Here is a 23,822-nt window from a genome sequence, read left to right on the forward strand (position 1 = left end):
GGCTGTCTGGTGGGCAGGTCACTGACCCACGCTGGACAAGTATTCAAACAGCAGGCCCTGCCCCGAGGGTGTGCGGCCTCCAGGGCTCCCGGGGTTGAGCAGAGCTGTCCCACCCCCTACCTCTATGACCCACCCGTCCCAGTGACATGGTGGTTTTTACCAGCAGTTGACAGGGAGTCGATGTCACTTGTGGCCTGCTTTCGGGACTTCCCAGGGCCCAAGAGAGAAAGGAAGTTCAGAAAGTCTGCCTCCCTCATGGGGACCCTTCTGGGTCTCCAGAGAAGCCACAGAAACAGACGTCCCTTCACCTGAGCTTTGAACTAACTGGCATCCATGCAAACCCTGCCGTAGAAACCAGGCTGAAAACCTCCCAGGGCAGGAGTGAGGGGCGTGAGGCTGTGGGTCCACTATGAACCCAGACTTCGCACCCTTGCCAGGTGATCTCAGCACTCAGTCCCCGGGACACCTGGCTCGACACATAACAGGCCTCTAGGGCTGAACCCAGGGGGGCTTCTCTACCCCCCACCCCCATCTGCACGGTCCCTCATTCCCCGCGGAGGCCAGAGGTTGGGCGTGTGATGGGGAGATCCGGTGTGCCCGTTCCCGTGACCCGCCTGGGCCTCGCAGCTTCCTGTGTGTGTCTGTCCTGTTGTCCAAGAGCCGCGGCTTCTGGCTGAATGAACAATAGTGGTGAAAACAGCTGGCGCACACTGAGTGCTGCCGGCCAGTGTCTCACGCACCACGTCGCGTTCATTCGGGCCTCTGCGTCGAGTGCGGCCGTGTCGGTCCTCCCAGGAAGAACCTGAGCAGAGGTGTGGCCTTTGAGGTCAGGCCTCCCCGGAGCAGAGCCTGAGGCCAGGAGGCCCCAGGGCATTAGGGAACGGGAAAGGGGGACACCAGGACAGGTGGTCAGGGAGCGGTCAGTACCACTGGCCACCAAGGCTCCGTGGTCCTCGGTGGGTGACGCATTTTGTGTGTCTACCCACTTCACGTTCTTGGTTGGAGCAGGTGACTTGCTGGTGCCAAGGAGCATGCCCCCCAGGAACTTCAGGTGAGGCGCAGGCACCGTGTGTGGGCCCGGCCTGGCCTGGCCCGGCCCGTCCTGCGGTTTTAGGCAGGAAGGGCCCGAGGCGTCTGCAGGCAGGGCTTTTCCACAACCGCATGCTGGACCCAGTGGGCAGGCCAGGTCCCTCCCCAAAGGCACCTGGCCCTGCAGCTGGCCTCTCACCCCCCAGCCCCACAGCCCCCACCCTGAGGCCCAGGCCTCCCCGACAGAGGGCAGAGGAAGCAGACCGCTCGCTGACCACCCACAGCACGGGCCCCTCACCACAGCCAAGGGGCTGCCTCTCCTCTGCCTTGTCCAGGCCCTGTGGCTCGGGGGCCAGCGGGGCATAGTGTTCCCCTGCTCTGGGCCAGCTCCCCGTGGGCTTCGAGGGGCCCAGGAGGAGCAGGAGGAAGATGTGGCCACGGCGGAAGGCGGACGGAGACCAGGGTCATCTGAGAACTGCTGGCATCCAAGGCTGCTGCCGGGGCCTCTCAGCAGCGGCCAGCCAGGAGGTCACCCTGCATCCAGGAGGGAAGTCAGGCTTTAGTGGATCCAGTGGCCGCAGCCTGCCCATCCTGGCCTCCCACGTCCCAGTGAGCTCCCAGCTGCCGAGCAGACGGCTTCCCTCCGGGTCCTGGCTGCTCCTGGACTTCCCGTCCAGGGTGGCCGTGCACAGAGAGGCAGCCTCCCTGACTGTGTGCAGCGGCCGTGGGCCTGGAGGTCAGGAGGCCTCGGGCCGCTGGGAGGCCTCGCACAGGCGCACCTGCTCTGTGGTACAGGGGCCGGTGGCCGAGGAGGACCCGCGTGCAGGGGTGTGGGGCTGACCTGAGGGCCGTGGTCCCAAGCTCCCGTCTGGAGAGGAGACGCACCTCCTCCTGCTGGACCTCCTGCAGGTCATCCTGTCTGCCTTTGGAGCCCAGGACTGCACTGAGCTTGAACGTCCTTGCGGACCCGGGAGGCCTGGCCCCTCGTCTTCACCTCCCTCTGTTGACCACCTCCCCCGAGATGGCCCTGTGCAGACTTGGGGACTCGGATGACCCAGGAGGACAGAGTCCCTTTTGTCCCCACCCCACCCCCAGGCCCTACAAGTGGTGTTGAGAGGACCAGGGACCTGCACGCCCTCCCAGCCGCGGCTCAGCGGAGCCAGTGTGACAGCTCAGGAATGGGCACCGCCCACCTGGCCTCTCAGACTGCTACTGCCCACCCTGTTGTGGTCCCCAGAGTCCCCCTGAGTCTTGAGGTGGCTGCTCTTCCCTCCCTGCCCCCGCCGTCCTCCACTCACCCACAGGTGAGTCCTCACACACCCTGCAGGCTCCTGGTGCCTGCGGGGTGTGCCAGGTCTGAGTCCCCCGGGAGCTGGCGCCGAGCACAGATGCCCAGGGCCCCGGGGCTGGCACAGCCTGGGGCCCCCAGAGTCACAGTTTTGGGTTCCTCCAGAGGTTGCTGCTGGAGGCCCACGCTGTAGCCCACTGGGCGCACGGCCCGCCTCCCGTGGACCTGGGCAGCATGTGAAGAGGGCCTTGGGTGGCTTCCCAGGGCTGACACCATGACAGCCACCCTCCAGGGGCTTAGAACACCTGGGGCTGGTTCTCGCCCCGTTCTGAAGGCCAGCGTCCAGAGCCCAGGTGGCGGCAGGCGGGTTCTTTCTGGAGTCCCCAGGGGAGGACCTGCCTGTTCTCTGCAGCTTCTGGTGCCGATGGCCGGCACCTGGCCCTCCTGGGCGGTGGAGGCTGGGCTCCAGGATCTACCGCTGACCTCACGGCCCTCCTCTGTCCATGCCGAAGAGTTCCCTCCACCTTGCTCTTATGAGGACATCAGTCTCTGGATTTAGGTCTCACCCTAAATCCAAGATGGTCTCATCTGGAGATCCTTAAGTTAACTGCATCTGCCAAGATCTTATTTTCAAATAGGGTGGCCATCGCAGGGTCCTGGGGTTAGAACTTGGACGTATCTTCCGGGGCCACCATTTAACCCAGCGGAGGGCAAGGACACTGCTCCTGGGGGCTTGGGGTACCTGCCCTGCCTGCCCCACGGAGCCTGCCTCCCCTCTGGTCCCCACCCCACCCTGCCTCCCCATCTTGGGTCTTGGGGACAGGCACATGTTGGCAGGTCCCTGCTGGATTGAGCGCATCATTAGGTCCCTTGGGAGCCTTGCTGGGGGTGTTCTGGGCAGGGTGGGCCCGTCCCTGCCCCAGGTCCTTCCGGGGTTGTGACCACCAGTGACCTGTCTCCTCCTGGCTCGAGTCGCCTGGCGCTGTCCCTCTGCGCTGGGATCTCTTGACGTGCCAGGACGTGGCTGCCCCTCCCCAGCTGAGGCTGTCCTCTGTCTCCCGACTTCCAAGGTGGGGAGGGGCGGGGGTCCCTGGGGGCTCTAGTCACCTTCCTGTGCTGATCGTCTTATGGGATGGGCAGAGGCGGGCTGCGTCTCTCCTCCGCGTCTTTGGCTCCGCTCGACCTCTAAGCTGCTGAAGGGCAACGGGAGAACTGAGCCCCGCTCCCCCACCTGAGGCCGCCAGCCCTCCCTTCCTGGTCGGAGGAGCAGACCCTTCCCACCCTCAGGCAGAGGCCGTTTGCCAGACGGTGAGGGCCGGGACACTGTTTTGAACAACCCCGACTCTGAACTTGGGGGAATGCGGGTAAGACCCCTCTCTCCTGTCGTGTTGGGGTGCACCTGAAGACAGGTGTGGGGAAAGGACCCTGCGCTGCACCTTGGGGTGGGAGGGGTCAGTGTGGCTGGCCACCTCAAGTGAGCAGACTCCACCCCTGAACCTCTTCCTGACTTGGCACATGGCTCCTCCGGGAGGTGTCTTCCTGTAAAGTCCCTTTAAAAGATAGAAGAGCCCAGGGAGCCTTTGTTCCCCCGACTCGGAAGTGCACTCCAGGAGGTGGGTGCTCCCGGGGGCTGCAGCGTGGCTCCGGAGCAGTGGGACCGGTGGGCACCGAGGGCCGTGGAATCCAGAAATGGATCCGGGTGCTGCGTGGACGCAGCTTGGCTCCTTGAGAGACGTTGCCTTGCCGCCCGGCTCCTTCAGCGCCGGCCAGCGGGTCTCCTGCCCCCGTCTGAATCGGGGCTGCCTCTTCCTCAGCCCCTTCCTCTTTAAAGAATTAAAAGTGACCTCCGTGAGGTTGTTTTATCGGCCAGGTCGAAGGAAGTGATGGTGTGGGAGCGACCGTGAATACCAAAGTTGATCCCTGGTTGCTGCCATCCGGTGTTTAGCTGGGGCTGAGCAGATGAGCCCAGCCGGTGGACGCACGCTGGCCACAGAGCACTGAGATGACTTCTTTAGGACAGCAGTCCCCAAAAGCAAGGCTGGTGGGAAGCTGGGGAGCCCGCGTCCGAAACAGCCATGCAGATCCTAAGCGTGTTGCCAGCTGATAAGCCCTGGACCGGGTTAACCTATTTTCCAGGGTCTTTGTTGTTTTGGCTTCTGCCTGGCTTTGTGGGGAGACGCGCCGTCAGATGGATTAAATGACATGGGTTGTTCTTCTTCGGCGGAACAAGGTTTGTTTTCTTGCGTCTCGTCTTTCTGCAGCGATGGAGCGAGCAGAGGGGTGTGTGTTTGTTGGAACACGGCGGAGGGAGCTGGTGCGTGAGTCGGGGCGCCAGCCTCGCTGAGCAAGCAGCACTTGGATACGGTTGCTAGGTTGCCAGCTCCCGTGGTGGCTGTATCATGATGCTGTGGGTGCACATAGATGGTGGAGAGAGGGTGGTGTTTTCAAACAGATTTCTGAACGTGATCGCGTGTGTGTGTGTTTGTGGTTGAGGAGGTAAGATCCGGGTGGATTCTGCGCGGCGTTCCTCTGAGCACATACCTGTTTGGCGGTTACCACCTGCTGGGAAATAGAATAGGTCTGAGAAGATTGCTGTTTTCTTGGCATTTTGACTGTGAAATGTGCCACTTCCGATGAAGTGCTAGATGATGCTCCCGGGGGACTCACAGAGCCCTGTGTGTGCCGAGGACCCAGCCGGGCTGGGGAAGCCCCAGCCTCTGATCGCGACCTCTTTCCTTCAGTTAGATGGGGGGGGGGGCCGGGGGGTCCTGCGGAAGCCCCCGTTGCAAGGTTTCTTGGGGCACATCAGGATAATAGATCGCCTTAAATTAAATAGCAATCACACAGCTACTGGCAGGCTGCTGGGAGATTATTTCCCAATCAAGTGCTGAGGAAGGGAAGATAAAGCCCCACTGACCGGCTGTTCTCAGCAGGTGACAGGCTGGCCAGCACGGTGACCCCTGTGCTGGGGCTGGTCCTGTTCGCCTCTTCCCCTCTGCAGGGCTGGGGAGCCGTGAAGTCTGGGCAGGCCCAGCTCATGTGTGGCCCCTGGGGCACGTGTGTGCGTGTGTATCACCTGTTCCCTGCACAGGGCTGGCTGTCCTGTCCTGATGGTCACGTCCAGCTCTGGGCTCTGTCTGGGCTCCGGGTCGCGAGGGTGCTCCTCTGTCCACTGAGATCCGTCTTGTGCGTGGAACTGAGGTCTGACTTCCCGCCATACGTATCCGTCCAGAAGATTCCCGGGTCACAGAGGGCCGGTGGATGTGGTCCAGGGACCCCTGTGTAAAGGCCTTGCTCGGCAAACACGGAGGTTGGGGTGGTGTTTCACATCCGCTGATTCTGGCCAAGCCCTCGGCCGGTGTCCACTTGGGGTCCATTGCCATCTTTGGCCTGTGCTGTGTGTGCTGAGCTCTGAGGATGCCATCTTCACTGTCCCTCTGTCCTCACCCCGGCACCCCCGGTGCAAGGCGGAAGCTGCATGGACGTGGTGGCCCAGCCCCTGCCTCCGGTTGCCCCGCAGCCCTTCAATGCCACACGTCCTTCTCCGGGCCCCCAGCACGTCGGGCACAGCCCTTTGTGTGACAAACCTTTCATCACATCTCCTTCCTTGGCCTCAATCAGGACTCACGGACGACAGGCCCTGACCTGCCCGTGGGCTCTTCAAGCCCCGACAGGCTCTGACCTGTCCTGTGAAGGACTCAGGGGGTGAACAGAGGCCACCCGCTGCAGGCCCAGTACTGCGCCAGGCTCTTGTTCCCTTCACGGACTCGCCGTCCGGGCAGACCCGGGCAGCTGGGTCGAGAGTGCTCAGCCAGGGGTGGCCACCGCTCAGTAGAGTCCAGGACCAAACAGAACCTGTCCTTTCTGACCCTGGTGGGCTGTGGCCTGGGAATTCCTGGGAGTGAGCACACGAGTGTGACGTGTTTCACCTTCAGCCAGAGAAGGCCACTCAGCTAAGCCGACTCCTGTCCGCAGGGTTGGCCAGTGGGTTGCTCGGATTCCACACAGGGTGGTGCCTGCATTGCCGATCGGTGCCCGTCCCCTGTGCCTTGTTCTTGAGCTCCTCCCCAGGGCCCTCTGCACATGGGGGAGGACATTCCCCTTCCTGAGTCCTGGTCCTCTCACCTCCGGTTGTGAGGTTATTCTGGTCCCCCTTCTTTCCCCTGAGCCTCCCCTCCTACCCCAGCCTCTCACCTGAGCCTCCTGTCCTACCCCAGCCTCTCACCTGAGCCTCCCATCCTTCCCCAGCCTCTCACCTGAGCCTCCCGTCCTTCCCCAGCCTCTCACCTGAGCCTCCCGTCCTTCCCCAGCCTCTCACCTGAACCTACCGTCCTTCCCCAGCCTCTCACCTGAGCCTCCCGTCCTTCCTCAGCCTCTCACCTGAGCCTACCGTCCTTCCTCAGCCTCACCCACTATGATCAACACCAGCACCATCTCCAGTCGAGGCTGCCTGACTTTCCTCTGTGCATCGGCTCCACCTCTGATTCGGTTCCAGGAGGTTGAAAGGTGTCCCCTTGGGCCTGGGGGCACTGGCTTTGCCTCTGCCCTGTTCCCACACCTCTGTGGCCTCCCCACACCCTCTCTGGTGGGTCCTGGAGCCCTGCTGGCCCCTCTCCCTCTTTCCCAGCCTCCCTTGCTCTCTTGGCCAGATTCCAGCTTCTCTGCACTCAGTACTGCTCTCACCCTGGTGGGCCCTGGGCAGGTCTGGGGTCAGCAGGGACCGGGACTTTGTGTCCTGGTTGAAGAGCTGGACTTCTGACCCGCTCGGTCCCTGCAGATGGAGCACCTTTGCGCTGCAGTAGGCGGGGGTTGAAGTTGGCTCTGGGGGCTGAGGCCTGGTGGGTGTGGCATGCCAGCGCCTCCCAGGCCACCACAGGCTGCCCTGGCTGAACAGCAGCCACAGCTCTGGGCACGTGGCCCCTCGGTGCTGGCCATGCTCAGTGGTCTTACTCAGCCCTGCCGGTGGCCCTGTCATCGAGGAGCAGGTCAGGCTGCCTGGGGCTGGGCACTTGTCCAGGCCACGGGGTGGTGGCGGGGAGCTTTGCTGTGAACCAAGTCTCACTGACCTCAGCCCTGACCGCTGCCACCCCTGCTCCCAGACGCGGCCTGTCCACCCCTCTGCAGGCCTCAGCCCAGCCCAGCCTGCACCCTGTGCTCTGCAGCTGGGTTCTCCCTGCGGTTCGCTGCCCACCAGGGCCCTAGCCGCCCGAGCTCTGTCCAGGTTGTCCTCTGCCCCTCCACCCGCCTTCCAAGGCCCCTCCCAGGCTCCCCCAGCTGCCACGGCCCTCTCTGCCAGCCTGCGGGGGCCGCACCCTCCCATCCACCTTGGCACAGGGGCTTATTTCATTGATGTCACAGGCATAGTTGTCCTTGGGCCAGGTTCAGGTGGCTCACTGTCCCCAGCCTGTCCCCAGCCCAGAGCACAGGACTCCTGAGCTTGTACTGAGAGCAGCAGGGCAGGTGAGCGGCAGGCCCTGACTCTCAGCAGGCAGCAGCCCCAGGACACCTGTCCAGGATCCTGAACCACTCCCGGGAGGGGCCCAGGATCATGAGGCTCTCACCCATCCCCCACCTATGACCTTCCCGGGCACCGTCCCTCACTTCCCAGGCCTGGGAATGACTGCAGGACCCGGACCAGACCCTTGCCAGGGGAAAGGGCCCCTCCCTGTGTCCTGCAGGAGGATCCCCAGCCCCTATGACCCTGGTGGACCATGTGTGACTTTGGGGAAACCGCTGACCCCACATCGTCCGGACTTCCCTGCACGCAGCCACTGGGAGCCTCCACACCAGAGTCGGCAAATACCCCGAGAAACCTTGATTTTTATTAGTGTGCAAAGGCTGTGGGTAGTGGAGCTGGGGAGAGAGCAGGAGACCCGGTACCAGGAGGAGGCAGGTTCCAATCGAACACCCTCTGGGCCATCCCCGGCCAGCGGCACAGCGTCTCCCTGCGGCCTCAGCTGCTTCTGCGGATGATCACCTCGCGGTCCCACCCCCCCTCCCGGCAGCAGCCAGGATTCCCTTTCTGTAGAGCTGAGCCCAGATGCAAACCCGGAGGGCGGGAGGGCGGGGGGCTCTTTGGTGAAGCTCCTCGTGGGACTGCAGGTATCTGAGGCATTGGGAGGCGCGCAGGGCCTGGGCGAGTGTGCGGGGTAGAGTTAAATGGAACGGAGAAGAGGTTTCTAATTCTGGTTCTAATGAGTGTCAGCGGGGAGACTTGGCGGAGGCCGTTGTCAGAGAAGAATTATACTCCTGTGCATCCAAGTGGTGCCAAGCCAGAGGGGGCGAGGCCAAGAGCTAGTGAGGAGGAGGGGAGTCCCCGCCCGGGCTCCGCGGGGCTGTGCCCTGCCCTAGTGCGCCAGGCCCGGGCCCCAGATGTGGACTTCAGCAAGCTCTCATCCCGGGCCATCAGCCATGTGGCTTCCCTGACCGTGCAGGCCACCAGGAGGATCAAAGGCCCCCGGACATTCTCCTGCCCCAGCCCAGAGCCCCCAGATGCCCATCGGGACCTCCCGGGGGAGGGCAGGAAGAGTGCGGTAGACAGTGAGCACAGGGACCGGAGGTCAGAGCTGGGGGCAGCTGGGGTGTGGCCAGGAGGGGGCCCGTTGCTGCCCCAAACAGACCCTGCAGTAGCTCTGCCTGTGCACCCTTCCTCATGGCCCTGCGCCCAGCCCAGGAACCCGTGAGGGGAGCAGCTTCCGCCCTGGGCAGCCCCAGGGGGACAGCTGATGAGCAGGAGGCCGCCCTCCCACAGCAAGCCCAGCGTGCGTCCCTCAGGTGGCACTGAGGACAGAGGGCACCTGGTCTCTCTGCTGCTCTCTCTGCTTGACCCCACCCAGGCAAGGCCACCAGGGCGGCTGCTGCAGTGGGCAAGATCCCAGCACAGAGGCTGTGCCGAGCGAGTCCTCAGACCCAGGGTTTCCATGGTGGACCATGGCCTCCGGCGTCTTCCTGAGCATCATCCTATGAAGTCGCTGGGCTGCTCCACGGCGGGAGCCCCCGCACGGTGCCTCTGTCTGTGCTCTGAATGTTCTGCCCCGAGTTTGGAGGGAAGTTGAGGTTCTGTTGAAGGCCTGGCCTCGTGCTGGGGTCTGTCCTCCAGGGACCCTCCTCTGGAAGTACGTGGCCAGCCGGCCCCAGTTCCTCCAGGAGGACGCAGGCAGGTGCGCGGCAGGCAGTCCGTCCTTTGGAGTCCTCCCTTGTGTGTTTCCGCCGTGGCTAGAAACGGTGCTGAGAATGTGGACATGGTGACCTGTTCCACGCCGTTGCTCTCTTTGTGAGCAGAGTGGACGCCCGGCAGGCCAGGCCCACGTTCCTCCTCCTGCTCCTGGGAAGTGCACTCACACCCAGAGCCTCGCTCCCCCGGGCCGGGTCCTCCCTCCACGGGGCCGTCCGCCCACGGACCCAGGCTCCACAGGACAGAGCTTTCATCGCCCACCAGGGTGGCGCCCGGCACCCTGAGATCTCTCAGTGAGATTCGTTGAATCGCTGGCTCTTCAGACCTGTTCTTTTACTGGTGCAGGAGAGACGGGGCCACCGTGCTTCACAGTGAACATTCACCTCCGCCTCTCCTTGGCGGGCTGGACTTGCTCTGGGGGTCCACTGGGAGGACCCCCTGCTCCCGGTGGCTTGGACCAGAGCATGTGGATTCCCTCCAACGGGCTTCGGCGTCAGCCCATCCCGGCCACGTGGCCAGAGGGGGCCTTTGCTTTCTCCTCTCGTGACCCTCAGAAGGCCTGGCTGGAGCTGGAGGAGTCAAGGGGTGGCGGCCCCGGGGTGGACACCTGCGGAGGCTGGGGAGAGGCCAGGGCTCCGCCTCTCCCCCGTCACAGCGGCTCCGTTCGGCTCTAGCCAAGGGCTGGTTCTAGGCCGTGAGGTCACCCTGTAGCTTGAGGACCAACGGGGGACCAGTGCTGGAGAGCATGGAGGCACCACAGGAGCCCGGCTCAGGAAGCTGCCTGGGTTGTCCCAGATGTCACGCTGCCTCAGAGCGAGGTCAGAGCCAGCCCAGGTCTGCAGGCTCCGACCCCGGGGGGCGGCTCCCAGGCTCCGCAGCAGGGACAACGAGAGCTGTGTGTGCTCCGAGAGGGAGCAGAAGACTAAGGGCCCCGTGTGCTGCCTCCATCAGGAGGATCCGCGTCCCTGCTGGGCCAGGAAAAGGACGAAGCCCCGTGAGCGGGGCGAGGCCCGCGGCGTGGCGGGGCAGGAAGGGACGTCTGCCCGTTGGTCACAGGGCAGGGTGTGGTTCCGTGGTCGGAATCTCGCAGCACTGAGTCCTTCTGAACCCCCAGGTCCTGGAGCTGAGGACTGTGAGCCCAGGACCAGGCACTGGGCGCCCTTCTCCAAGGGCTCGCTCAGGCCCTCGTTTGGCTGAGGATCTAGCACCGTCGCCCCAGCACGGGGGACCTGGGGCCACGCTGTCCACTCTTGGGGAGAAACTTAGTTGAAATTGCACAGTCCTCGAGAGACACTCCGCCTAATGTCCTGTGGCGAAGCTGCCCCCCCCCGAGCCTCCGCTTCCCTGTCCAGGAATAAACAGCAACACTGACAGCTGCTCGTCATGCGGCCCCCGCAGAGCCGTGGCAAGGGCCAGCGGGGGGCCAGCGCCCAGGTGCAGACGCCAGGAGGCACAGGTCCGCAGAGGACCTCAAAGGTCACGGAAGCGAGTGTCCACCCCACTCATGTTAAACGCCATCAGGGACCAAGTGCTCCTTCCCCGGGGCTGTCCAAGCCCGACGCAGCTGGGCTTCAATGATGTATTTCAAAGCCCTTTTCAAAGGTTTCCTCTGGAGAACCCCAGCCATGCATCCCTGTGCCCCATAACGACACCCCAGTGATGCACCACGTAGAGGGCAGTGGTCCCACCAGGTCACCAAGGAGCTGAGAGCTCCTGTCATCTGATGATGTCACAGCCGCATCAGGTGATGGAGTAACTCGTCACTCGTGTGTCACGTGACCCTGGAGGACGCAAGCTGCTGGGACTACAGGGACATGAAAGTGCAGTGCATACAGTTGGCGCCCATTGCCGTGCCATGGGTTTACATATGTGCTGTACTTCGTTCTCTTTGGGGCGCTGGGGTTTGAACTCAGATCTGAACCCCACCCCGGCCCCACTGCACTGTACTGGGTCTTGTCCTGGGGGGGTCCCCTAGCCGTAGAGGTTTGCCATCCGTCTCAACTGCGTCCAGAGGCCACATCCGACCACTGCCCACCCCTCCCGGGTTGAATGAGCCCCACCCTGAAATCGCCCGTGCCGCGTCCCTCGGAACCCGTCTGTTACTGAGCGTGACGGGAGGTGCTCCGCCGTCCTCAGGCACACGTGCACCCGCTGGGTTCCCTGGACGTGAGTCAGGTCTGTAGGGTTGGAGGTGGGCACCAACCCGAGAGCCAGTGGCTCTGGGCCTGGTGGGCCCACCACCTTCAGCACCAGCCACCTGCGAAGCCCTGGGCTCTCATCCGTGTTTGACGTGGGAGGCGGCCGCACGTGCTGATCCCAAGGCGTGATTATTTTGTTTTATTTATTTTTAGTAAAGAAAAAATTCGGTGCTCATTGTCAGGGATTTTCCTGGATTTGTATAATACCTTTAACATCGACATCGATTACAAACTCCTAAATTAAGGGAATAAGGGTTATTACGTGACTATTCCTGAAGATGCTCTTGCCGTTTGGAGAGAGTTGCTCTGAGTGTCTCCCATGCTGGGTCACCTGTGGTTGGGATGCCGACCCGCGAGCAGCTCCGGGGACCTGGTGCAGTGTAGATGCTCAGGAGGCAGTGGCTGCCTCTCACGTACACGTGCAAAGGCGCCCTGATTCACCGTGGCTTGACTTGTAGTTTTTTGACTCTGTAATCTTGCAAAGGTGATGTGTGTTCAGTTTGCGTCTTCCCCTGGCCAGCAGTCCACCCTCCCATCTGCTCCTGCGGCGCCTCCTGTCAGCCTCACCATGGCTGGGGAACCCGCGCCCCTCTGCGCTGGGCCGAGCTGCTGAGCTGGTGGTGCGGCAGGTCAGGTGTATCTGAGGCATCTTCAAATTGCATGGAGCTTACTGGACGTGACCCCACCCTGAGTCAGGACCTCTGCATAGTCTTACTCCTCTCAGGCACCCTTAGCTGGGGAGCCCTGCCCCAGCCCTGCTCCCTCCTTGGTCACCCCATTTGTGTCATTGCAGTTGAGGACAGTTTGCCCGGGTGACAGGTGGCTGAGCTGGACTCGAAGGCTCCAGTCTGCTGGTTGGCCCCACCACGGTGTCCTAGCCCATGAGACAGTGATGAGCTCCAGCAGCGCCTCCCAGGAACCGCCAGAATTGGGGAAACGGGGGGAATGATGGACGGTGGTGGACAGTTCATCGGAAAGCAGGACTCGCTGTTAGTGCTCAGGACCGTCTGCGCCCAGGGTGCTGCACGCCACGGCAACAGCTCTCTGTCCAGGAACCTCCAGGGTCCAGACCTGGGGGCCGCCACCCAGCAGGGGGGTCTTAGGACAGATGGACCGCCCACTCCTGCCCTCCGTGAGTGCCTGCCACTGTCCTGAGCGTTTTTGTGGTCAGGAGGAACATGGACTTCCCAGAGTCCAGGGGAGAGATGTGGGAACGTGCTCCTCCTGCCCCGAGGACCTGGGTTCCACAGGTGACGCAGTTCCCTTGCAGCTGACAGGCAGCGCCAGGCCAGGGTGGCCCCAGACCTCAGCCAGAGTGAGGAGCCCGGGGACGCTCCAGCCACAGTGGTCAGTCGCTGGAATCACCTTTCTAATTGTCCAGTGATGTCCAGGGCATGAGCCACAGCAGAGGTGGCATGCACGTGGGCCAGGGCCACGCCCCCGTCCACGAGGTCAGGCACTCTGCGTGCCCTGGCCGAGGTCCACAGAGGGCCCCGTGACTGACGGACACCCCTGCTCTGCAGCCGCTCTGCATGTCTCTCTGCTGTGGCCAGCTCTAGTGCGAGGGGCACATATCGGGAGCTGGGTCCCCACCGTGGCCACATGGCGAATCTTTCAGAGACGGGGCCTGGTGGGAGATCACTGCCAGCCCCACTCCCCTGGCTCCCTGTCCTGTGGTGGGACCTCGTCCATGCACAAACTCCCTGCCCTCTTTGCAATGCCATCTGCCCTGAGGCTGCTCCTGAGCTAGACGGTGCTGGTGACATGCCTTCAAACCCCTAAAACCCAAGCTAACGGAACCTCTCGTCCTTGACGAAGACCCAGCATTTCACTAAAGCAGCACAAAATGGGGTCATACGTCACTCTCTGGTGTGGCCAGTCCATTCTACTGGGGGGGGGTCCTTCCTCCTGCCCCAGCTGTGGGCCCCCCAGCCTGTCCTGTCTGCACGTGCCCTTTCTACCCGAGCCCCGGCTCCTCTGCAGATGTCAGGACAGGGACCCTGGCTTCCGGCCGCTCCAGAACACATGCATCCACACACGCACACACACACATATGTGCCCACACATGCATGAACACACATGCATGCAAACACATACATACACCTATGTGCTCACACATACATACATGTGCACGTACGTGCATGGACAGATGTGCATACAAACATACATATACACATGTACACACACTTATCCACTCGCATATACACGCTTTCACACATACACATGCATTTGCACACACATGCTCACACATACATACACACATGCTCACACATACATACACACATTCACATGCTCACTCACATATGCACATACACTCACACAGACTCACATGTACATATGTGCATACACCCACATACAGGTGCACACAGTTGTACATGTACATGTGTCTGCATGCATGGGGATACATATACACACGTGTGCCCACGCAGACACATTTACACACACACACGTGTCTGAGCATCAGCCACCACACCCTCCACTTTTTGGAATTAGGGTCCTCATAGAAATTGGGTTAGGATGAGGCATCAGGAAGCACCCTAATCCCAGATGACTGGCATCCTTTAGGAAGGGGGATCAGGAGGCACAGGGTGCACACCTGTCCTCCCAGCAGCTTGGGAGGCTGAGGCAGGAGGATTGCGAGTTCAAAGCCAGCCTCAGCAATTTAGCGAGTCCCTAAGCACCCCAGTGAGACCCTGTCTCTACATAAAATACAGAATAGGGCTGGGATGTGGCCCAGTGGCTGAGTGCCCCAAGTTCAATCCCCAGTACCAAAAACAGGAGGGGGGATGGGAGCACAAACGCGCTCACAGGTGAAGGTGGCGGAGAACCCCAGTCAACCTCCCCAGCCAGGGAGCCATCAGCCCCAGAAGCTGGGGAGTGGCTGATGTCCCCCCACAGCCTCGGGGGAACCGCCTGCCGTGGCTCGGGCCTGCAGACCCTGAGGAGACACGGGTGGTGTGCGTCACCGGGCCGGGGTGCCACAGCCCCAGAGAGCCAGCATGCGCCTGCTGGACCTGCTCTGTTCTGCTGCGGCTTGTCCCCTGAAGGCTTGTGTGTGGCCGCGTGGTCCCTGTGTGCTGGCATTTAGAAGGGGGTGCACCTTGGAGCGGCAGGACCTCGGGGGCTTGGATGTGCCGTTCTCGGAAGGGATCGGGGGTCCTCCTGGGACTCCGGTTGGTTCTTCAGAGAGTGTTGCTATAAAAGTGCAAACCAGGCCTCTCTGGTCTCTGGCCTCCTGCCTCACCCTGTGGTCTCTTGCTCCCATGTCCTCCCCACTGTGACGTAGCAGAGGGCCCGACCAGAGCCCTCTGTGCTGTTTGGAGCTCCAGCCCCCAGAACTGTGAGCTAAGTAGACCTCCTTGTTTTCTCAAGCACCTGGACTCGGGCGTTTTGTTACAGCAACAGGACACAGGGGATGGCTTGCCCATGGCCGTCACAGCATGAAACCCAGCCCTGTGGCCTCCCGGGGCCTCCCTGGCCTTGCCTGCCCTTCCCTCCCCCAGGGACCAGCCCCTCACTCTGCACCCATCCCCCTCGAGGCTCCTCCTCCAGCGGGAAGAGCAGCGGGTCTTGCCCTGGTTTTACCATCTGTAGTCCCACAGGCGGCAGCACAAGGTCCCCCTGCCTGGGTGACCTCTCCACACAGGTTCTGCCGTCATGCTGGTCCTCCCAGGCAGCCTGGGCACCCTCTCCTCCTAGGGGCAGCATCCATGTCCTCTGGGGCCACCCTCAGCCCATGGCTTGCCGTCCCTGCTGATCACACTGCGGTTCCTCGGGGATCCACTTCCCACCGAGGCCCCTCCGAGCTCTGGCAGATGTGAGCTTTGGGGGACACCGGGGCCCCCTGCAGGGCTCTCCTGGGCATGGGAGGTGGGGCCAGGGTGGTTCAGAGGGGAGGCCACAGACGTGACAGGGAGGTGCCCAGGACCAGCAGGGTCCGTGCTGCAGAGAACCACCTCACTCCCCTTTACAAGGCCTCTCCGTAGAACCCTGCAGCTCGGAGAGGACAGCTCCCAGCGATGACAGTGACGTGTCATATGGCAGTCCCTGAGCCCAGGATGCCTACCCAAGAAAGGCCCCTGCAGGCCACCAGCCTTGTAGCCCTGGACGCAGCGGGACCCGAGCTCCATCAGGGGCTGTCACCCTGGGCCTGTCGGGGAGGGGTAGCCGTGGGCCTCGGGTGGGCAGAGGCCAGCGGGGCCAGCTGACCGTCTGGACAGAGTCCACTGTACACCTGCCGGGAGTGGGGGGGGTGTGCCCTCGGGGCTCTGAACTTGACCTGGGGAGGGCCTCCTGGGGGCTCTTCCTAGACACCGTCTGCTGGCCTCTCCCTCAGGCTGCAGCTTGGTGGCCTGGGGAGGTGCCAGCAGGGAGGGCATGTCCATGCCACAGACCAGGGAAGGGCAGCTGGGCTCATCCTGCCCGGCCCACATCGAGGTTCCCTGCAGGTGCACGTGGCCATTGGCCATCAGCGCCCATGAGGGCTTTGTCCCCCGGAGGCCTCTGGCCCTGCGTCCCAGCACCCCGTCAGAACTGGGTCGTCCAAGGACGCAGGCAGTGCGCCTTCACCAGATGGCTTCCTCTGTGGGCACGCGTGGACTTGGCACTCTCTTGTCCCAGGACCTGGGAGAGCCCGGGAGGGAGACTATCCCCAGGACTCTGGGCTCTGAGCTCCGGTTCCCTGTCCAGGTTCTGCATCCACACAAGTCAGCCATGCAGTGTCCGGTGTCCCAAACATGGACTCCTGTCCTGTCTGTCACCTGAGCCACCATCAGGGTGAAAGAGGACTGTCCCCCTCTCACCTGGAGTTGTCCTGGGCTCTGTCCCCCTGAAGCCCTGGCCAGCACCTGTGCGTGTCCCATAGGCAGGCACCGTGTGGCCATCTCTGGGAACCACTCAGGAAGGTGCCAGAGGCCAGGTCTTGGGCACAAGTCCCCCAGACCATGGGTACCTTTGCCTCACCAGCAAGATGGGGAGTGTGGCCCTCGCTCTTGGAGCAGGTTTGGGGGAGGGGACAAGGTTCAAGGCCACCCCTGCTGCGGCTGGTGGTGTCAGGGAGGGGAAGTCCAAAGGGGCATCTCCAGGCTGGGGTGTCCCCAGCTGGTCAGGTGCAGTAGCCCTGACGTGGGCAGAGCAAGGCAGGTGGGTGGGGGACCTGGCAGCTCCAGAACCGAGACGTTCTGGGAACCCCACCTGACAGTGTGGCCTGAGAGCGGCACAGAGGCAGCCGGGGCAGAGGACAGCGATCCACAGGGCCTCCTCGGTCAGCGGTCAGCCGGCTGCAGCTTGAGCTATCTGTTTAGAGGTTAGTTAGTGGGTGCAGGGCCTGCTGCACCAAGCAGCTCAGTCACCGTGAATGACCCCACATGGCCTGGCCCCCTGGGCCCAGTGAGGTGCCAGCCCACTCCTGTGGCCCACAGCAGATGTATCAGCAGGACCGAGGGGCTTGGTGGGGTGACCGGGCGAAGGGTGTGGGCCTGACCCTCATCAGCCCTCCCTGGCCCTCCTGTGGCCCAGGACTGAGCCCTGTGGGAACTGCTTGGTGCACTGGGGCGCTGGGGTGCCACCTTGGGGCAGAGACTGGCTGTGGAGCTGCATCTGGTGACAGGGTGGAAATTTGTCAGATGGAGACGGGAAACTAGTAAAGTGGCTCTTTGGAGACCCCAGAGTGTCCTGGTGCGTGTGGGTGGTCTGCTCCGCTCTTGAGGACGACAGGGAGAGCCGTTGGGGCCAAGTCCAGCCCCAGATTTGTCCTCGCTCAGTGTTGGATGCTGTCCTTGGACCCCAGGAGCTGGCGTGAGCCTTTGGTGCTCAGAAGGCGAGGTGGGCAGCAGCGCGCAGTCTGGACTTGGGGGTCAACGGGAGGAAGGTGGAGCTGCCCCCTGGGGGACGCTGTCCCCGGTGCTCCCCAGCCTTACCTGTCTCCCCTCGTCCGCGCCGGCTCTTCTGTGCGGCCACCAGGGAATGCTCGTCACCAGGTGTGGCTTCCCCCAGTGTCTTGTCTGGCCTTTTTGGTGGCTCCAAAGCTGCCATCTCTGTTGCTGCCTGAAGGAAGCCACGGGACTGGGCACCCCAGAGTTTCTACCTACCTGGGGTCCAAGTCTTGCTGGGCAGGTGCAGACCTGAGTAGACCCCCCGTGGTATGAGGGTCAGAATCAAGTCCACAAAACGGTGACCTCCGTGGGCTTTCAGACAGGGCTTCGGTGCAGGGAGGTCACTGCCCTTGTGCTGTGGGCTGCCAGAGCCCAGGGTCAGGCAGGGGAGACGGGGAGGAGGAGGGTCCCGCAGGGCCCCGCGTGAGGCAGCCGCAGGGGCAGGGGCAGGGGCCATGCCGGGGCTGAACTGGCTTGGAGGGCCTGACCCAGGAGGGCAGGATCTCAGGCATCTTCCTGGACACTGGGTCCTCGGCGGGCAGCAGCGCCCAGTGTAGGGCTGGTGTGAGCCCAGCTCTGAGTGAATGCGTGAAGGGACGGAGCGAGGCTCATTCAGAGACACGGGAAGGGGTCGACGCAGCAGGAAGCCCTCGGCTTTGCTGCTGGCTGCATCAGAGGGCAGGGTCGGCCGGCAGCTCCCGAGGTGCCCAGCCGGGGTCCAAGGGGATTCTGAGGGCAGCAGATTTGGATGCACCTGCCCACCCTCCCAGGATGGCCTGAGCTGACGGGTCGCTGGGGAAAGAAGAGACTCGGGCTGCGACATACCCACTGCAGGGCACTGGACACTCCTTGCAGAGGCACCCTGACCGACGTCCACGTGGGTTCTCGCCTCCAGGGTGCCTCCTGCATTCCTTTCTGGGCCCCCTGGACGGCAGCTCAGGGCTCACAGGCTCTGGCTCTTGGTCAGGCTGACTTTGGGCAGTGTCTTCTCCTGCTGCGTCATTGCTTGTCCTGTGAGAGAGGCCACCAGCCAGGACGCCACCCGGCCTCGCGGGTGCCCCCTCCTGGCACCCTAGGGGGCTGCAGGTCTGACTCGGCCACCCATTAATGGGCATCTCAAGTCCACGGGATCTACCTGCACGGGACACTCTTGGGGTCGGAAGTGGATGCCCTTGGACGTCCAGGCCACTGGGACCAAGGGCCAGGGACCAGGTGGGTCTCAAGCAACACAGACTGCGTCACGTCCTGGAGGATGGGAGTCCGAGGCCCGGGTAGCAGAGAGCGCCACACGTCCCTTTCAGAGGTGCTAAGTCCATTCAGGGGGACTCCAGCATCACAACAGATCACCTCCAAGGCCCCTCTCAGTACCGCCCCTGGGAGAAGGATCGCGACACATGGATTTGGGGGCAGAAGCACTCGGGCCCTTGTGGGATCACAGTGCACTTCCTTATCTGACGGGGAGGCCCGGCTGACGTCTGATTGGTCACCGTGAGGCGGGTGGGCGAGACTGAGCACCCTGGCTGGCCCTGGACCAGGCTCCATAGACTGAACAGCTGCTTCCCGGACCTCGGCCTCCCCGTGGCCGACACCCCAGCTCCTTCACCCCTCTGTCCGCCCCTTCAGCTTCCAACGTGCAAACCCAGAGCCCCATGGTGTTGCCGGGGCAACGGGAGCTCGTCCTGGCTTTGCGAATAACAGTCCATTGGAAGCACCCCTCCCCTGCCTGCTGGGTGACCAGAGCCCATGGGAGCCGTGGACGTCCATCCTTCTCCTCTCCAGGCTGCCCGGGAACAGAACAGGACCAGGTGCCTCTTCCTCGGCTCCTCGTCTTGCTCTGCTCAGGCGGCCACAGGTTTAAAGCAGCAACAATCTGCTCCTCACAGTCTGGAGCCCAGAAGTCCCAGGCCAAGGTGCGGCCGGGCTGGGCCTTGAGGCCCCGATGGCTGTAGATGGACCTTCGTCTCATGTGGTGCCCCCACGGCCCCAGTGTCCTCTTAAGATGGTGCCGTGCTGGACGAGTCCCACCTCGCGGTCTCACCTCAACCCGCTGGTCCAGGGAAGACCTTTCCAGACAAGGTCCATGCTGAGGCGCAGGCGTCAGGGCGACTCCAGTGTGAGCATGTGGGGACGGGACAGCCCGACCCCTCGCTGTCCTGATAATTGTGCTCAGCGTCTCCTCCCTGTGGCGGCCACCCAGGGCTCCAGAGAGGGAGCACCCAGGTGTTGTCTGTAGGAACTAGAGGGCAGGCAGCACCCTGTTCCCACCAGCCCGTGTGGATGTAGACTTGGCCACCGGAACTTGGCGTGGAAAATGGGGAGTTGCCCTGGGAGCAGGTGGCCGACCCCATAGTGGGGGACATCCAGGTGTAATGCCCCTTCACAGCCCTGCTGGGCTTCACGGGCTGCTGAGGATGCTCGGGGCTTGGGCAGACGTGACCAGCATTGAGTGGTCCACCAAGGCCAGGCTGTGGTGGACCTGAGCATGCGTGGCACCAGCTCCAGGTGAGACACTAGGGTCAGCAGAGACAGACAGACTGCCCCTGCGTGGGCCTAGGTGACAGGGAGGGGCAGGTGGCATGCCCTGGGGGTCTGGGGGAATCCGGGTTAAAACCCCACCCCAGCCCTGCCTTTGAACTGGAAGCCTCCCTCCCTGGCCCCTGAGTCCCTGCCCCGCCCAGCAGCCCACACCTGTGGAGCATTGGCCACCTGAGTTCTGAGACGAGGTGGCTCCAATCCCAGGCAGACGGAGAGCCGCCAGGAGAGACAGTTGGTGACTCCAGGTCTGACTCCTCCAGTTCCTACCGCCAGCTCAGTGGACCCCAGACGGTGTCCAGATGCCCAGCTGACCACGGGGCCCCCATGAGCATCTTCCATGGCAGTGTGTCCAAAGCCAAACTCCCCTCTCCGCCCCAGCATGTGGGCTGTTCTCTTTTCCCACGATCCACCCAGTGTCTTGGGACAGAATCCTCGTCGGTAGCTCCCTGTCTGTTGCCCTGTGTCCTGTCCATCTCCAGCCCCAGCTAACATGTCCATCTGCAGCTCCACCGACTGTACCCAGGTGCATGTCCGGCTGCCCCTGACACAGTCCACAGCCTTGTGCCGTGGCCTCCCAGGAGGGCTCTTGCTCCACTCTCGCCTGCAAGGAGAGGGATAGTTCAAGGAAGAAAGAACATTAGATCACCCCTCCCACCAAAACCCTTCATTACCGTGGGCTGATGTCGACTCCAGGCCCCTTCAGCCACCTTGGGCGACCAGCTCTGACCCCGGACTTCCCAGGGGTCACCCTGCTCTGTACATCATGCAGGACCTCAGTATCCACATTGGTCTGATGGACAAAGGGCAGGACATGTAGCTGTCCCTGGCAGACCCCTCGTGCCTGCATCTGCCAGGATCTTGCCAGAGCACAGACGCTGTATCCTGCAGAGGCGACCAGGGGAGCTGTGTTTGCACCCAGCCAGGAGATCCAGAGGAACAGGCCCCTGCTCACAGCCGTGGGCTCAAGGGCTCTGAGGTGAGGCCAGCTCAGGGTGGGAATTTGCACCAATTTTTTTTAACACCAATTTTAATCTAAAAAGCCTGCTTCTCACCAAATAGGACTTTTGATGAAAATTTTGGTTGAAATTGCATATTGTGATACAAACCCAGGTAGCAGCTAGGCTGGGATTTTTCTGGCAGAGCACACAATCATCCCCTCCCTTGTTTTAGAGCCTGTGTTCCCAGAGTGCAGTGCGGGGACAGCGCAGCTCCATCCTAATGCACTGTTGGGCTGCTCCAGACCTCGTTTCTCGTGCTTTAAGACCATTAGTCCTTCCCGACCCATTTCAGAGGACAGATGGGAGGAACAACACCATTAGTAGCTCTGGGGCGGAACATCAGGGCCATCAACAAACACCACCTCCGACGGCAGGGCCGACCCAGTGACACGGTGGCCCTCCCTAACCTGGGGTATCACCAGCTGGCCGGACTGGCGCTATGAACTGGGTTCAAAGGAGCTGGCTCTATCAATAACTAAGAAAACAGTGAAGAAGAAAGCACGCAGCACAGGAACACAGGTTTCTAAGGCGGACGTCTGGTTGACCCCAGGGGTCAGCTCCAGCGCTGGAAGGAGCAAGAGAGCAAGCACCCCGAAACCTCCTATCTGTTGGGGACAAGATGTTCGAGAAAGTTCCACCCAAATAAGGCAAGGGTTGGGTTTCAGGGGTTGCCCATCCCCCTTAGGCAGCGCCCAGGTAGGGCTTGAAGCAGCCTCCTTGCCCAGTGAGGGGGAAGGCCACTTGCCCTGCTCGGGTTTTTCGGGTGCGCCAGACCCTCCCCCACTGCTCCAGGTGGGGGAGCAAGCCCAGCCCAGGGCAACGGGTGGCCCCCACCCTGGGGCCTGGCAGTACCAGCCTGGCCCGGCTGCCCTGCTACCTGCACAGAGTGGGACCTGGAGGGGTGGTCCTGCTCACAGTGGAGGGGGGGCTGAAGTCACCTCCCAGGTCCTCAGGGGCACACTGTCTGAGCCACCTGCTGGAGTCCTGGGCCCGGGCTTTCTGGAAGGCTGAAGATATTCAGGACTTGCCCGAGGGCCGGCCACGGAGCCTGGTCCACAGCCTGTCTGTGCCTGAGATCTTCTGGGTGGGGCAGTGGGGGTGGGTGGGCTGTGACTGACCCTGACCCTGGAGACAGGATAGAGGGAGGAGCAGAGTGAGGCTGGGGAAGACACCCCCCCCCCGCAGAGCTCCCCCCATGGGGCCACGCACACCCATGGCACCTGAGGAGCTCAGGGGGTGGCCGGGGACAGCCTGCCCAGGTGTGATGGGTGACAGGGTCAAGGTCAGGAGGCTGTTCAGCTGGTCTGTGGCAGAGCGGCTCCTAGAGAAGGCAGGACCTTCACAGGAGACTGTGTGAAGGTCACCTGCAGAGCAGAACTGGGGACCCTCACGGGCACCCCGGGGATCTTGGCTGCTAGTCTGCGTGTGAGGGGCAGCGGTGGGCCTGCCTGCCCAGCGTTGGCCCAGAAGGTTTGCCGCTTCCGTGCCGCGTGTCTTACTTAACGTCTCGGCTTCTGTGAGGAGGTTTCTTTGGGGGTAGGTCGGCTGTTGGAGCCTAAACCTAATCAGCAACTCAGCCCCCTCCCATGGGATTACCTGGGTGGTGGCTGGAGGCAGGTGGGATGTGGCTGCAGGGTCCTGGGTCCCTGGCCGTGTCCTGGGGGTCATTGTCGTCCCTGTGGGTGGCGCTCTCTGCTCCCAGGTGGCCTGTCCTGAGCTGCTTTCCTCCTCCACGTCCTTCTACGGCCAGGCTCTGCCTCACCTTGGCCCAGAGCTATGGAGGCGGCCTCTGTGGACGTCAGCCCCAGAAACCATGAGCCCCCAATTCCCTTCCCTCCTCTGCTGGCTCTCCTCAGGTCTTTGGGTCACGGCAGTGAAAAGGCTCGACTGGAGCAGGGGTGATGGCGTCCAGCCAGCCTACTCCATGTATTATCCCCCATGTCCCCTCCCCACCCACCCATCCTCTAGCCCCTCCCCATCTCTCCATCCATTCGTCTGCCCGTCCTCCCACCACCCATCTGTCTTTCCGGCTAGCTTTCCGTGGACCCACCCCCCACTCATCTCCCCACCCCTCTGCCGCCCACCCACCCCATCTCTCAGTGTCCGCCACCGGCCAGGCACCCATCATCCACCCTCTCTCCCTCCTCCCGCCCCTCTCCTTCCATGCCCCCTCCATCGCCCTCCACCCCCGGCTCCCTCCCACCCGGTGCCTCCATGCAGAGCAGCCCTGTGCCCCGCCCTGGCCACCCCGCTCCGGATTAAGAGAAGCAGGATGAGCGCGGCCAGCTGTCCAGCACTCGCAGTCTCGGGGCGGTTGCTGCTGTCGTTTCATAGGAAAGTGGCACTGAATCTTGATGACTCCATTTACATCACAGGCAGGGACCGGGGGACTGGGGTGCCCTGGGCAGCACGGCACTCTGACCGCACACAGGCTGGGTGCAGCCCTCACCCTCCATCTACCTGCCGGCACATCCGGGATGGGAGGGAAGCTGGCAGCTCAGGTCACAGTGTGCTGCGAGGTGAATGGTCCTGCTCTGGTAGGGCCTTGCAGCTGGCCAGGACCGGGGGGTCCCCTGCTGCAGAGTGGGCGTTCAGAGCTGGGGCCCCGGCAATAGCCCTGTGCAGGTCCCGTGGACCCGTGGCCTCAGCCACTGAGAAGGCACATGGCCCACAGGGACAGCCGTGGCTGTGTCCTGCCATGACGGTTCTTGTTGGGCCTTCAGGGCA

The 23,822-nt window shown here is 62.7% G+C and overlaps 1 protein-coding gene and 1 long non-coding RNA gene across 8 annotated transcripts in view; one reads left to right on the forward strand and one right to left on the reverse strand.

Annotated features, from left to right (window-relative positions):
- Positions 1 to 23,822, forward strand: part of Shank2 (SH3 and multiple ankyrin repeat domains 2) — a 380,130-nt gene that overhangs the window by 128,603 nt on the left and 227,705 nt on the right.
- LOC110598926 (uncharacterized) lies at positions 11,819 to 23,243 on the reverse strand. 7 transcript variants are annotated; one of them, XR_013437362.1, is made up of 5 exons: positions 23,184 to 23,243; positions 22,692 to 22,884; positions 20,769 to 22,416; positions 18,388 to 20,698; positions 11,819 to 17,734 (listed from the first exon to the last, which is right to left on the reverse strand). It is a non-coding gene; the product is annotated as an uncharacterized LOC110598926 (long non-coding RNA). The 7 variants fall into 7 exon arrangements; XR_013437363.1 differs by lacking the exon at positions 23,184 to 23,243 and having other exon boundaries at positions 20,769 to 20,979; positions 22,011 to 22,416; positions 22,692 to 23,024; XR_013437361.1 differs by lacking the exon at positions 23,184 to 23,243 and having other exon boundaries at positions 18,388 to 18,573; positions 18,698 to 20,698; positions 22,692 to 23,024.

Source organism: Ictidomys tridecemlineatus, chromosome 4 (assembly GCF_052094955.1).
Source record: "Ictidomys tridecemlineatus isolate mIctTri1 chromosome 4, mIctTri1.hap1, whole genome shotgun sequence".
Taxonomy (NCBI): domain Eukaryota; kingdom Metazoa; phylum Chordata; class Mammalia; order Rodentia; family Sciuridae; genus Ictidomys; species Ictidomys tridecemlineatus.